The sequence below is a fragment of the Triticum dicoccoides genome, chromosome 1B (assembly GCF_002162155.2).
Source record: "Triticum dicoccoides isolate Atlit2015 ecotype Zavitan chromosome 1B, WEW_v2.0, whole genome shotgun sequence".
NCBI lineage: Eukaryota > Viridiplantae > Streptophyta > Magnoliopsida > Poales > Poaceae > Triticum > Triticum dicoccoides.
This window is the reverse complement of record NC_041381.1, coordinates 109,690,442-109,700,927: the sequence shown is the minus strand read 5'-3', so window position 1 is coordinate 109,700,927 and position 10,486 is coordinate 109,690,442.

Genomic DNA, 10,486 nt, shown 5'->3' with positions numbered 1-10,486 from the left:
CCGGCAAGCAGCCAGAGATGTCGCCTGACCCCAAGGAGTCGAAAGCTGAGGGCTCGTTCAAGCCGGCTAAAGAAACAAAGAGGATACCTTTGGACCGGGAGCATCCGGAAAGGCACGCCGTCATAGGCGCAAACCTAGACAGCAAATAGGAAGGCGAGCTCGTCGATTTCCTCCGTGAGAATCAAGACATCTTCGCATGGTCCCTTAAAGACATGCCAGGTGTACCGACGGAATTCGCCGAGCACAAGTTACATGTCCAATCTGATGTGAAACCCGTCAGGCAGCCCTTGCGCCGCCTGTCAGAAGAGAAAAGAAGAGTTGTTGGAGAAGAGATAGCCCGACTCCGGGTGGCCGGCTTCATTATGGAGGTGTTCTTTCCAGAATGGCTGGCGAACCCAGTGCTAGTGTTGAAGAAGAACAAGCAGTGGCGGATGTGTATCAACTACACAAGCCTCAACAAATCTTGCCCCAAAGATCCATTTGCTCTGCCAAGAATTGACCAGGTGATAGACTCCACAGCCGGATGTGAGCTGTTGAGCTTCTTAGATGCATATTCAGGATATCACCAGATCAAGCTGAACCCGGCAGACAGGCTGAAGACTGCCTTCATCACGCCATTTGGAGCCTTCTGCTACCTGACTATGACGTTCGGCTTGAGGAATGCCGGCGCCACCTTTCAGCGTTGCATGCAGAAGTGTCTCCTCAAGCAACTCGGCAGAAATGCCCATGTCTACGTGGATGATGTGGTGGTGAAGACGGAAAAGCATGGGACACTGTTGGAAGATCTCCAAGAAACCTTCGCGAATCTGCGCCGATTCTAGATCAAGCTCAACCCGGAGAAGTGCGTCTTCGGAGTACCAGCCGGCCAGCTCCTTGGCTTCCTAGTCTCTAAACGCGGCATAGAATGCAACCCTGTAAAGATCAAAGCCATCGAGAGGATGGAAGTCCCCCGCCGACTGTTAGATGTGCAGAAGTTCACCGGCTGCTTGGCGTCCATCAGCCGATTCATCAGTCGGCTGGGCGAGAAGGCTCTCCTTTTGTATCAACTGATGAAGAAGACCACCTTTTTTGAGTGGAACCACAAGGTGGACGAAGCATTTCTCGAATTGAAGAAGATGTTGACTACTCCCCCTGTGCTGGCGACTCCGACTCCTAAAGAGCCTATGCTCCTATACATTGCCGCCACCAGCCGGGTAGTCAGCACAATTATCGTAGTTGAGCGCAAGGAGGAAGGCAAGGCGCTCCCTATCCAGAGACCGGTATATTACCTGAGCGAGGTACTGTCGACCTCCAAGCAGAACTACCCCCACTACCAGAAGATGTGCTACGGCGTGCATTTCGCCGCCAAGAAGTTGAAGCCTTACTTTCAAGAGCATCCAATCACTGTGGTTTGCACCGCTCCACTGGCCGAGATCATCGGAAGCCATGATGCTTCAGGCCGAGTAGCCAAGTGGGCCATAGATCTGGCTCCCTACACCATCTACTACCAGCCCCGCACTGCCATCAAGTCACAAGCATTGGCCGACTTCCTTGTCGACTGGGCCGAGACCCAGTACCTGCCGCCAGCACCCGACTCCACCCATTGGCGGATGCATTTCGATGGCTCCAAGATGCGCACCGGCCTGGGAGCCGACATCGTCCTCACCTCCCCCAAAGGCGACAAGCTCAAGTACGCACTGCAGATCCACTTCGCCGCCTCCAACAACGTTGCCGAATACGAGGCGCTCGTTCATGGGCTCCGGCTTGCCAAAGAGCTCAGCATCCGCCGGATCCTGTGCTACGGCGATTCCGATTTGGTGGTCCAGCAGTCATCTGGCGACTGGGATGCCAAAGATGCAAACATGGCGAGCTACCGCTTCCTGGTGCAGCAACTCAGCAGATATTTTGAGGGGTGTGAATTCCTTCACATTCCAAGAAATGACAACGACCAAGCAGACGCCCTGGCACGAGTCGGCTCCACCCATCAAGCAATACCATCCGGCGTCGCCCTTCAGCGCCTCCTCAAGCCGTCTATCAAGCGTTCACCAGAACCAGACTCCATTTTAGTGCTAGCTCCCCCCGAAGAAGTCGGATCCGACTCAAGAGCACCAACAGACGACACAAGAATCCTTACAGACGGCTCCAAAAATACCGCAGTTGAAGCCGGCCCGGGGACTTCAGAACCCGGCCCGAGGACTGCGACGCTCAGCCCGAAGATTTCAGAACTCGGCCCGGGGACTGCGCCAGTCGGCCGGGGACTTCACCGATCCAGCAAGCGGCTGCGGATTCCAGCCCGCCGCCTCCCAGCCCAGCCACCCTTGTCCAAGTCGCAATAGTAGCAATCGAAGAAATAGCAGCACCCTCATGGGCCCAGCCCATCCTCAAGTTCCTAGTAAACAGAGAGCTGCCAGCTGATGAAATCCTGGCTCGGCAAGTGCAACGCCGAGCGGCAGCCTATACCATAGTCAACAGAGAGCTGGTCAGGCGCAGTGTCACTGGTGTCTACCAACGCTGTGTCGAGGTAGAACAAGGCCAGGCAATTCTCAGAGACATTCATGAAGGCGAGTGTGGCCACCATGCGGCTTCTAGGGCACTCGTCGCCAAAGCCTTCCGACACGGTTTCTTCTGGCCGACTGCCCTAGAAGAGGCCAAGGAATTAGTCCAAAACTACAAAGGGTGCCAGATGTTCCGTTCCAAGCCGCTCCAGCCGGCTTCAGCGCTCAAGACCATTCCCATCACCTGGACCTTTGCGGTTTGGGGCTTGGACATGGCGGGACCATTCAAGACGACACGAGGCGGCCTAACTCACCTACTTGTCATGGTGGACAAGTTCACCAAGTGGATAGAAGTAAAACCCATCAAGAAGTTGAATGGTCTGACTGCAGTAACCTTCATCGCCGACATTACGACTCGGTACGGCATACCACACAGCATCATCACCGACAATGGCACAAACTTTGCCAAAGGAGCCTTGGCCCGTTTCTGCGCAACGCAGGGCATCTGATTGGACTTAGTGTCCGTCGCCCATCCGCAATCAAACGACCAGGTGGAGCGAGCAAACGGCCTCATCCTATCCGGAATCAAGCCCCGCCTGGTCGAACCACTGGAGCGTTCGGCCGGCTGTTGGCTCGAGGAGCTGCCAGCCGTCCTCTAGAGTCTGCGCACGACTCCAAACAAGTCAACCGGCTTCACGCCTTTCTTCCTCGTCTACGGTGCTGAAGCCGTCATCCCGACGGACATAGAATTTGACTCCCCGCGAGTCACCATGTACACCGAGGAGGAAGCAGAAGAAGCACGTCAAGATGGCGTTGATCTGCTGGAAGAGGGCCGGCTGTTGGCGCTCAGTCGGTCTGGCATCTACCAGCAGAGCCTGCGCCGATACTACAACAGGAAGGTCAGGCCAAGATCTTTCCAAGAGGGCGACCTTGTGCTCCGACTGATCCAGCGGACAGCCGGCCAGCACAAGCTGTCGGCACCTTGGGAAGGCCCCTTTATTGTCAGCAAAGTGTTGGGCAACGACTCCTACTACCTGATTGACGCTCAGAAGCCCCGAGCACGCAAGAGAGACGATTCCGGCAGAGAGTCGGAACGGCCATGGAACGCAAACCTCCTTCGAAGATTTTACAGTTGATTCAGTATGTATCACGCTACCCTTTTGTATTAAAGTACCAAGACTTCGGCCCCCTCGAGACGAGCTCAGGGACTGCCCCTTTTGATTATCTGTATGATAAGAATTATGCCTTCGAGTATGCTACTTCTCGCTACGCCGCTTGGCGCCGGGTTCGACTAAGCCGGCCCGGGGACTCGCTGTCTGGCGCTATGAAATGTTTCCTGAAGTCGGACAAGTAGTGTGCGGCGCCTAAGCCGTCTCCTGCCAGAAGCCGCAGCTCGCAGAGCGACTGCTTGGTAGGCAGGAGTAAGAATGAATGGGCGTCCACACGAAAAATGGCTAAGGACCTAAAACATTAGCATAGCCTAGGCCGGCTTCCAGCCCCCTTTCACAAGCCGACTCGCAAGTATTCGACTTGCCGCTTTCTATCCGACTTGTTAAATAAACTCCAATGAAAGGCAAGTACTTGCTTTCCCCAAAGTAGCCAGGCATTTGGTCCAGCGGCAGTCCACAGAGCGGTCGTCCGACTAACAAAGCGGCAACTAGGGGAAGGCGGCAAAGGAAAAAAGCCAAAGGAGCAATGAGCAAGGAAAGATAGAACTCGAATGAAATATTTACATAAGCATAGGCCCATTGGCCGAATCTTCTGGGAGAAGTTCAGAATACACCCCGAGGGTGGAATTGTGCAAATTAACAAATTCCTTAAAGACTTTCTAGAGCAGACAAAATAAAGCCAGAAGGCAGCCTAGGAAGCAGCAGACGGGTTCGGAGGGTTGGAGGAGACGACGGTGTCAGGCGTCGGGGCGGCCGGCTGGGCAGTCTGGGCTTGGTCGTCGCCAGCGGCAGTTAGTCCGGTCGGACGCGGCTCGTTGCTAGAGGCGCGGTCGAGCTGAGGCTGGTCGCCAGCTCCGTCTTCTGGCACCTCCATCTCGCCTTCGTCCCCCGCCTCGCCCTCTTCCTTGGTGCTGGAGTCAATCACCTCCGCCGAGTCCTCGCCATATTCAGGGTTCATCCCGAACCACTCCGGCGGCACCTCCTCGCCGCCTTCAGCCCGCTCGGGGACGAAGACACTGGTGTCCGTGTAGTCGGCGATGGCCGCCGCACGCTCGACAAGGGCGCCCTCCATAGCCTCCAGCTCGACCTGGGCCTCTAATCGGAACGCGGCCAGACGGTCCAGGTCCAGCCCCGGATACCACGCCTTGACGAATTCCAAGGCCCGGCACGCTCCGGCCCGGGCCAAGGAACCCTTCCAGGCCTCAAGACGGCCGGCTGCGACCTCCAACCAGTCGGCAGTCCGACTGGCGGTGCACAGAGCCGGCATATCTGGCCACAGGGCAACAACTGCCTGGGCGCCGGCACGCTGAAGCCGGCGCATCAGCCGGTGGGCTGGACGAAGACAGGCCTCGATGCTCAGAAGCTGCTCATCGACGGTCAGGGGAGCGTTGGCGGCAATCACCTCGCCGCTTGCCCTTCGCGCCTCACGATCAGCCTCGATGGCCAGAGGGACTGCCTGCGAGTGGCCAGGGAAGAAGTCTGCCAAGACAAAAAAGAAGCAAGTCAAAAAATCAGAAATTAGCCTGACACATAGTCGGAAACTCAAAGAAAGAAAGCTCACCATCGACGATATCCTCGATCTCATGGAAGCCGGAGGTCAGCATCGCCTCCTTGTCGGTCCAGGAGGAGCGCTCGCTCTCGAACTCGGCCAGAAGTGCAGCCTCCTTCTTCTCGGCCTCGTCCTGCGTTTTGAGAAGCTCCTTCTGCTCGGTCAGCTGCTCGGTAAGCAGATCGCGCTCTGCAGCGAGCTTGCTGCACTCCTCCCCCTTGACGCGCAAGGCGGTGTTAACTTCACCCAGCTGCTCCTGAAGAGTAGCGTTGGCCCCTGAAGAACGAAAGAAAGAGACGAATAAGTCGTCAGCAAAGAAGATCGCCGGAAAGATCCGGCCCAACTGCTCAGCAGTCGGCCCGAATCTCGAGGACTACAGCCCGCGGGTGCGCCAGCGCGCCCCCGCGAAAAAAGAAGAACAAGGAAGGAGACGTCAAAGTCGTCAAGAAGGAAGATCGCCGGGAAGATCCGGCCCGACTGCTCAACAGTCGGCCCGAATCTCGAGGACTATAGCCCGCGGGTGCGCCAGCGTGCCCCCGCGAAGAAGAGGAAAAGAACTTACTCCGGCTTTGCGCTAAGTCGGCAGTCCGCTTGCTCAACTCCTCAACATTGCGTTGAAGGCAGTGGCGCGGAGTTTGTGATACTCCTACAAACAAAAATTTCGGACAAAGATAAATACTTGGAACTCGCCAGAGGGAGTTCCGAGCCGCCTGCTCAGTAGCCGGCCCGAAACTCGGGGGCTACACCCAGTGGGTGCGCTGGCGCGCCCCCACAGAGAAGAGCGAGAAAGACAAGAATCAAAGAGGAAAACATACCCGGACGACCGCTCGCGACGCTAGATGCGCCTTGGTGCAGATCTGGAGGGCGTCTCCCTCGGCTCGCAGCTTCGTTTGGACATCCAGAAGCGCTTGGTTCAGCGGGCCCGTGCCGCCTCTGCGCACCCACCCAACGGGCGCGGCACTCGTAGCCTCGGCGTCTGGGATGGCCGAGCTGGCGGCTCCGACCTCCAGGGGCCGCGGCGCCGAAGTTGCCTTCTCGAGGCGGCGGCGCACCGGCGAGGCAACCTGAAGAAGCAGCCTCGCCTCATCTTCAGTCGGCGGCACCGGCGGGCCTGCCGGCTGTTTGCCGTGGGCCCTCCCAGACAGCGGAGGAGGCGGAGGCGACGGCACTAGCGTGTCTGACATGGAGGCCTCGCTGCTCTCCCTCTCCATGATAGGGTTCTCGGCGCCGGCTTCTCTGGTCTGCCCCGTGAATTCTGGAGGCGGCGGTGCAGAGGATAGTGGGGCAACAAGCAACGCTGATTGGCGACATGCGGCCTCCTTGGCTCGCCGTCTCGCCGCGAGGGCGGCTTCAGCATCCTCCAACTTCTTCTGGGCGGAGGTAGCCGTCTTCTCGGTCTCCGCCTTCTCCAGGCGGTCAGCCTCCTCCTCGTCGCGCTTCTCCCGCGCGTTTTGCTCCATCGCCTCCCGCAGGTCGGCGGCGGGGTCGATGCGCCGAGTATTGGCGGACGTCTCTGCCGACCCCATGACGGAGGGGACGGCGACTATTTCAAGGGAAAGGGGGAACCTGAAGAAAAAAGGGGAGGAGTGTAAAACAAGAACTCGGACAAGACTCACCGGAGAAAAATAAAGACAAAGGTGAAAAAACTTACGCAGAGACTAGCGGCGGCCTTCTCACTTCCCTACAGAAGCGGTTGGCCTTCGCGGCCGCCTCCTCCCGCTTGGTCGCGGCGGCCGCCCCCTTGAACTTCTTCAACTTGCCGCCGGGCGCACTCGGCCCGGCATGGTGCCTCTTCGCGACGCCTTGGCCGGCCAAGCCAGCGGAGGAACCCGCGCTCGAAGGGCCGACCCTTAGCTGATGGCGCGGGACGACTTCCCCTTCAGCGTCGTCCTCGGGCCAGTCGGCGAAGGTGGCCGAGGGCCTGAGGCCGCTTCTCGCTCCTCCTCCTCCGCCTTTGGCGTCGGTTTCCATCGCCGCCGCCCCCAAGTTGGGGTCGTTGACATTGCTCTCCGCTCGGTCGGGGACGAACTCGCGGGGCGGTCTCGTGACACCGGCTGCAGGCTGCATGAGGGGGTTCTAGTTTGGAAGAAACCAATGAAAATCAGAAGTCGGATTCGGCTGTAAAGAAGATAAAGCAATAAGGAGATGCGACTTACCACTGGAGGGGGGTTGGCGCGCGAGTACGGCTCCTTGCCGAACTGCCAGTCCTCCCCGAACTCGCAGTTCGCGATATGGTTCACCATGTTTGCCACCTCCGCGCGGGGCATCTCCTTGGTGCTCATCCGACTCGGGTCTCAGTGGCCACTCATCTGACAGATCAGGTGGGGCCGGCCTTGGAGCGTGAGGACTCGGCGCGCCATGAAGGCGGTCAGCAAGTCGGCCCCGACGAGGCCCTCCGACTGCATCAAGACCCGGAGTTGCGCTACGGCGGCGGCTCCGGAGGGAGTCAGTGTCTTGACTCGATGAGACCAGCCGGGGAGCCTCCCAGCTGGGGCGCCGGCTTCGTAGGGCGGCAGATTAACCCAATCGTCGTCAGGGGGGAGGTTCTTCATGTAAAAGTACGAGCGCTGCCACATCTTCACCGACTTGATCAGCAAGATGGAAGGGAAGGGGTTGTCGGCCGTCGATCGCCGCATCACGATGAAGGCACCGCATTGAGCCGGCACGCCGGCGACATGCGTGCCGAGCTTAGATGAGAAGAATTCTCCCCACAGCTCGATGGTGGGGAGAATGCCGAGGAAACCTTCGCACAGAGTGGCGAAGGCGGACAGCAGCACCACCATATTCGGGGTGAGGTGGTGCGGCTAGAGGCCGTGAAACTCCAAGAAGGAGCGGAAGAAGCCGCCCGCCGGCAGCCCTAGGCCGCGCATGAGGTGTGAGCGGAAGATGACCCGCTCGCCCTCCTCCGGCGCCGGCAATATCTCCCTCGCCGGTGAGGTGCGGGCTCGCACGAGGTGTGCGCCGGGGAGGCGGCGCGTCTTGCGGAGGAACTCAATGAGGTCGTCGTCGACCACCGAGCCGTCCCACGCGCCGGAACGCACGGCCAGAGCCGTGGCGGCGGAGGAAGAGCTCATCGCTGGCTGGTACGATGTGGATCTGCTCGCCGGCGGCAAGAAGAAGGAGAGAGGAGGCAAGAGGAGGCGAGAATTGGGAGAGATGGGCGTGCGTGCTTTGCCGCTCCACTCCCTCCCTACTTATAGCCTTGGAGGCTGAGAAGCCGAGGGGGCGGGCGTGGGATTAACTGCGCTCAGAGCCCCACGCCGCCCCATGATTTACCCCACGAAGTTACTGCACGCAGTAACGACGTGAGAAGCCCAACCGTTCGCACGGCCGCAGCGGATCCGTTCGCGTGCCGAGGCACGGTAGTGGCGGGCCCCGCCTGACGGCCCGTCCCGTCGCGCGCGTGGGCAAGCAGACTGCCCCTGCCACGTGGCGCCGCACGATAGGACCACGGCGGGCGGCAGCAGGGAAGCGTATCAGGCACGCCGCCTGGTCTCCCGCCACGACTTTCGAGCTCTTTATAGAGCAAGACGGCCCTCTACGAATCCGACTTCGAATAGTCAGACCAAAGGAAGACGACAAGCGAAGCCCAGATTCCACCACCGGAAGAATGAAACTGTTGAGGCCCCACAATGTGTCACTCTCGGAGCCTCACCAGCTTCGGGGACTACTGTTGGAGTAATGGGCCACGGGTAGGCTAACCCGAGCCCCAGAACCTTTCAAGACATCGGGGCAGGCTGCGCCCCTCAAGCCGAGTCCCAGATGGCGACTCCAAGATAAGCCGAGTCTCAGACGGCGACTCCAAGATAAGCCGAGTCTCAGATGGCAACTCCAAGATAAGCCGAGTCTCAGATGGCGACTCCAAGATAAGCCGAGTCTCAGACGACGACTCCAAGATAAGCCAACTCATGGCCGGCGACTTCCGGAGGAGCCGGCTATGGAGAGTCGACCGGCGACTCTACTCTCGTCACGATAGGCGAGGCGGGTACGACCATGGCGTGGCCGTCACCTCTTGCTTACGAGGGGCCGGCATGGCTACAGTGTGCCGTACCACTGAAGATCTCCGGCGTGGCCCGACACTGTTGCCATGCCAGCCCTGACCTCAGCCATAGTGTGCGGCGCACTGTGGCCACGATGGCCTACCTGTACGGCTCAGAGACGGCGGGCCCGCCTATCAGTGAGAGCATGGAAGACGACGGATATGCCCCGAAGGCGGCCCTGTGGGAGTCGGCTCCCTAGAGTCGGCCGGCCTCTCCCACGGGTCCCACGCTCCATTAACCAGACAAGACGGGAAGTAATGATAGTGATCGCCCGATAGACGGCGGCACTGTTGCCATGACCTCGTGACCGAGCCTGCGTCATCAGAATCACTGCTACAGTGCCAGACTTGCCGGCGGGGCCCGCAAGTCGGCGGGCCCCAGCAGTCGGCGGAGAAGACGGCGGCCTGAGAGACAGACGGCTGGGACCTGCGCCCATCCGGATTACCGTTGTACCCCCGGGGGGTAGGCCTATATAAACCCCCCGGGGCACCCATGCAAAGGGTTCACATCCATTAGCCTTAGACCAGATCACATAGGAAGGAGAGAGCTAGCCTTGCCTTCTCCTACCTCCCGAATACAGCTCTAGGAGCAACCTTGTAGTCACTACGCCTTAGTGATCATGCGGAGACCCCGCAGAGCAGCAGTAAGGGTGTTATCTCCCCGAAGAGCCCCGAAGCTAGGTAAGATTCGCTGGCGTGCATGCCTTCGCCTGATCCCGTTTCCTGGCACCGGCGACGTTCTACTCGCTCCCACCATGATAAGCCATCCTTTGGCATATGTCGCACCCAACCCCCGACAGCGAGGGAGCGGGCGTAAGGCAGAGCAAGCTTCACCTCATCCTGCGAGCCACCGCGCCCGTGGGCGGGGGAGATGGCATACTAAGCAAGCTTCTCCTCGTTCTGCGAGTTGACAGGACACATCAAAAGTACTGGAGTGTATAGAGCCTTGCCTCTAAGGTAGGCCCCACATGGTTTGCCTCTTTTTTTAATTTAACATAACGCGTCAAGTCGCAACTTGTTTGTTCACCCGTGGTAGACGATCCTCCCTCCACCAAGTGGACAACCAGTACACGTGCCAAATTACCACGTGGGCTGCCTTTTTCGTATAGAAATGAGCTCCACCGTGTACCCGCGCGGGTGTGGTTGGGAAAGAGACGGGAGTACGTGCACCGTGCATGCACCTCTTCTCTTCGTGCACGTCCCCCACCTACGTGGGTGTGTGTGAGAGATACAAACCGCGTTCGTGAATGTTTTT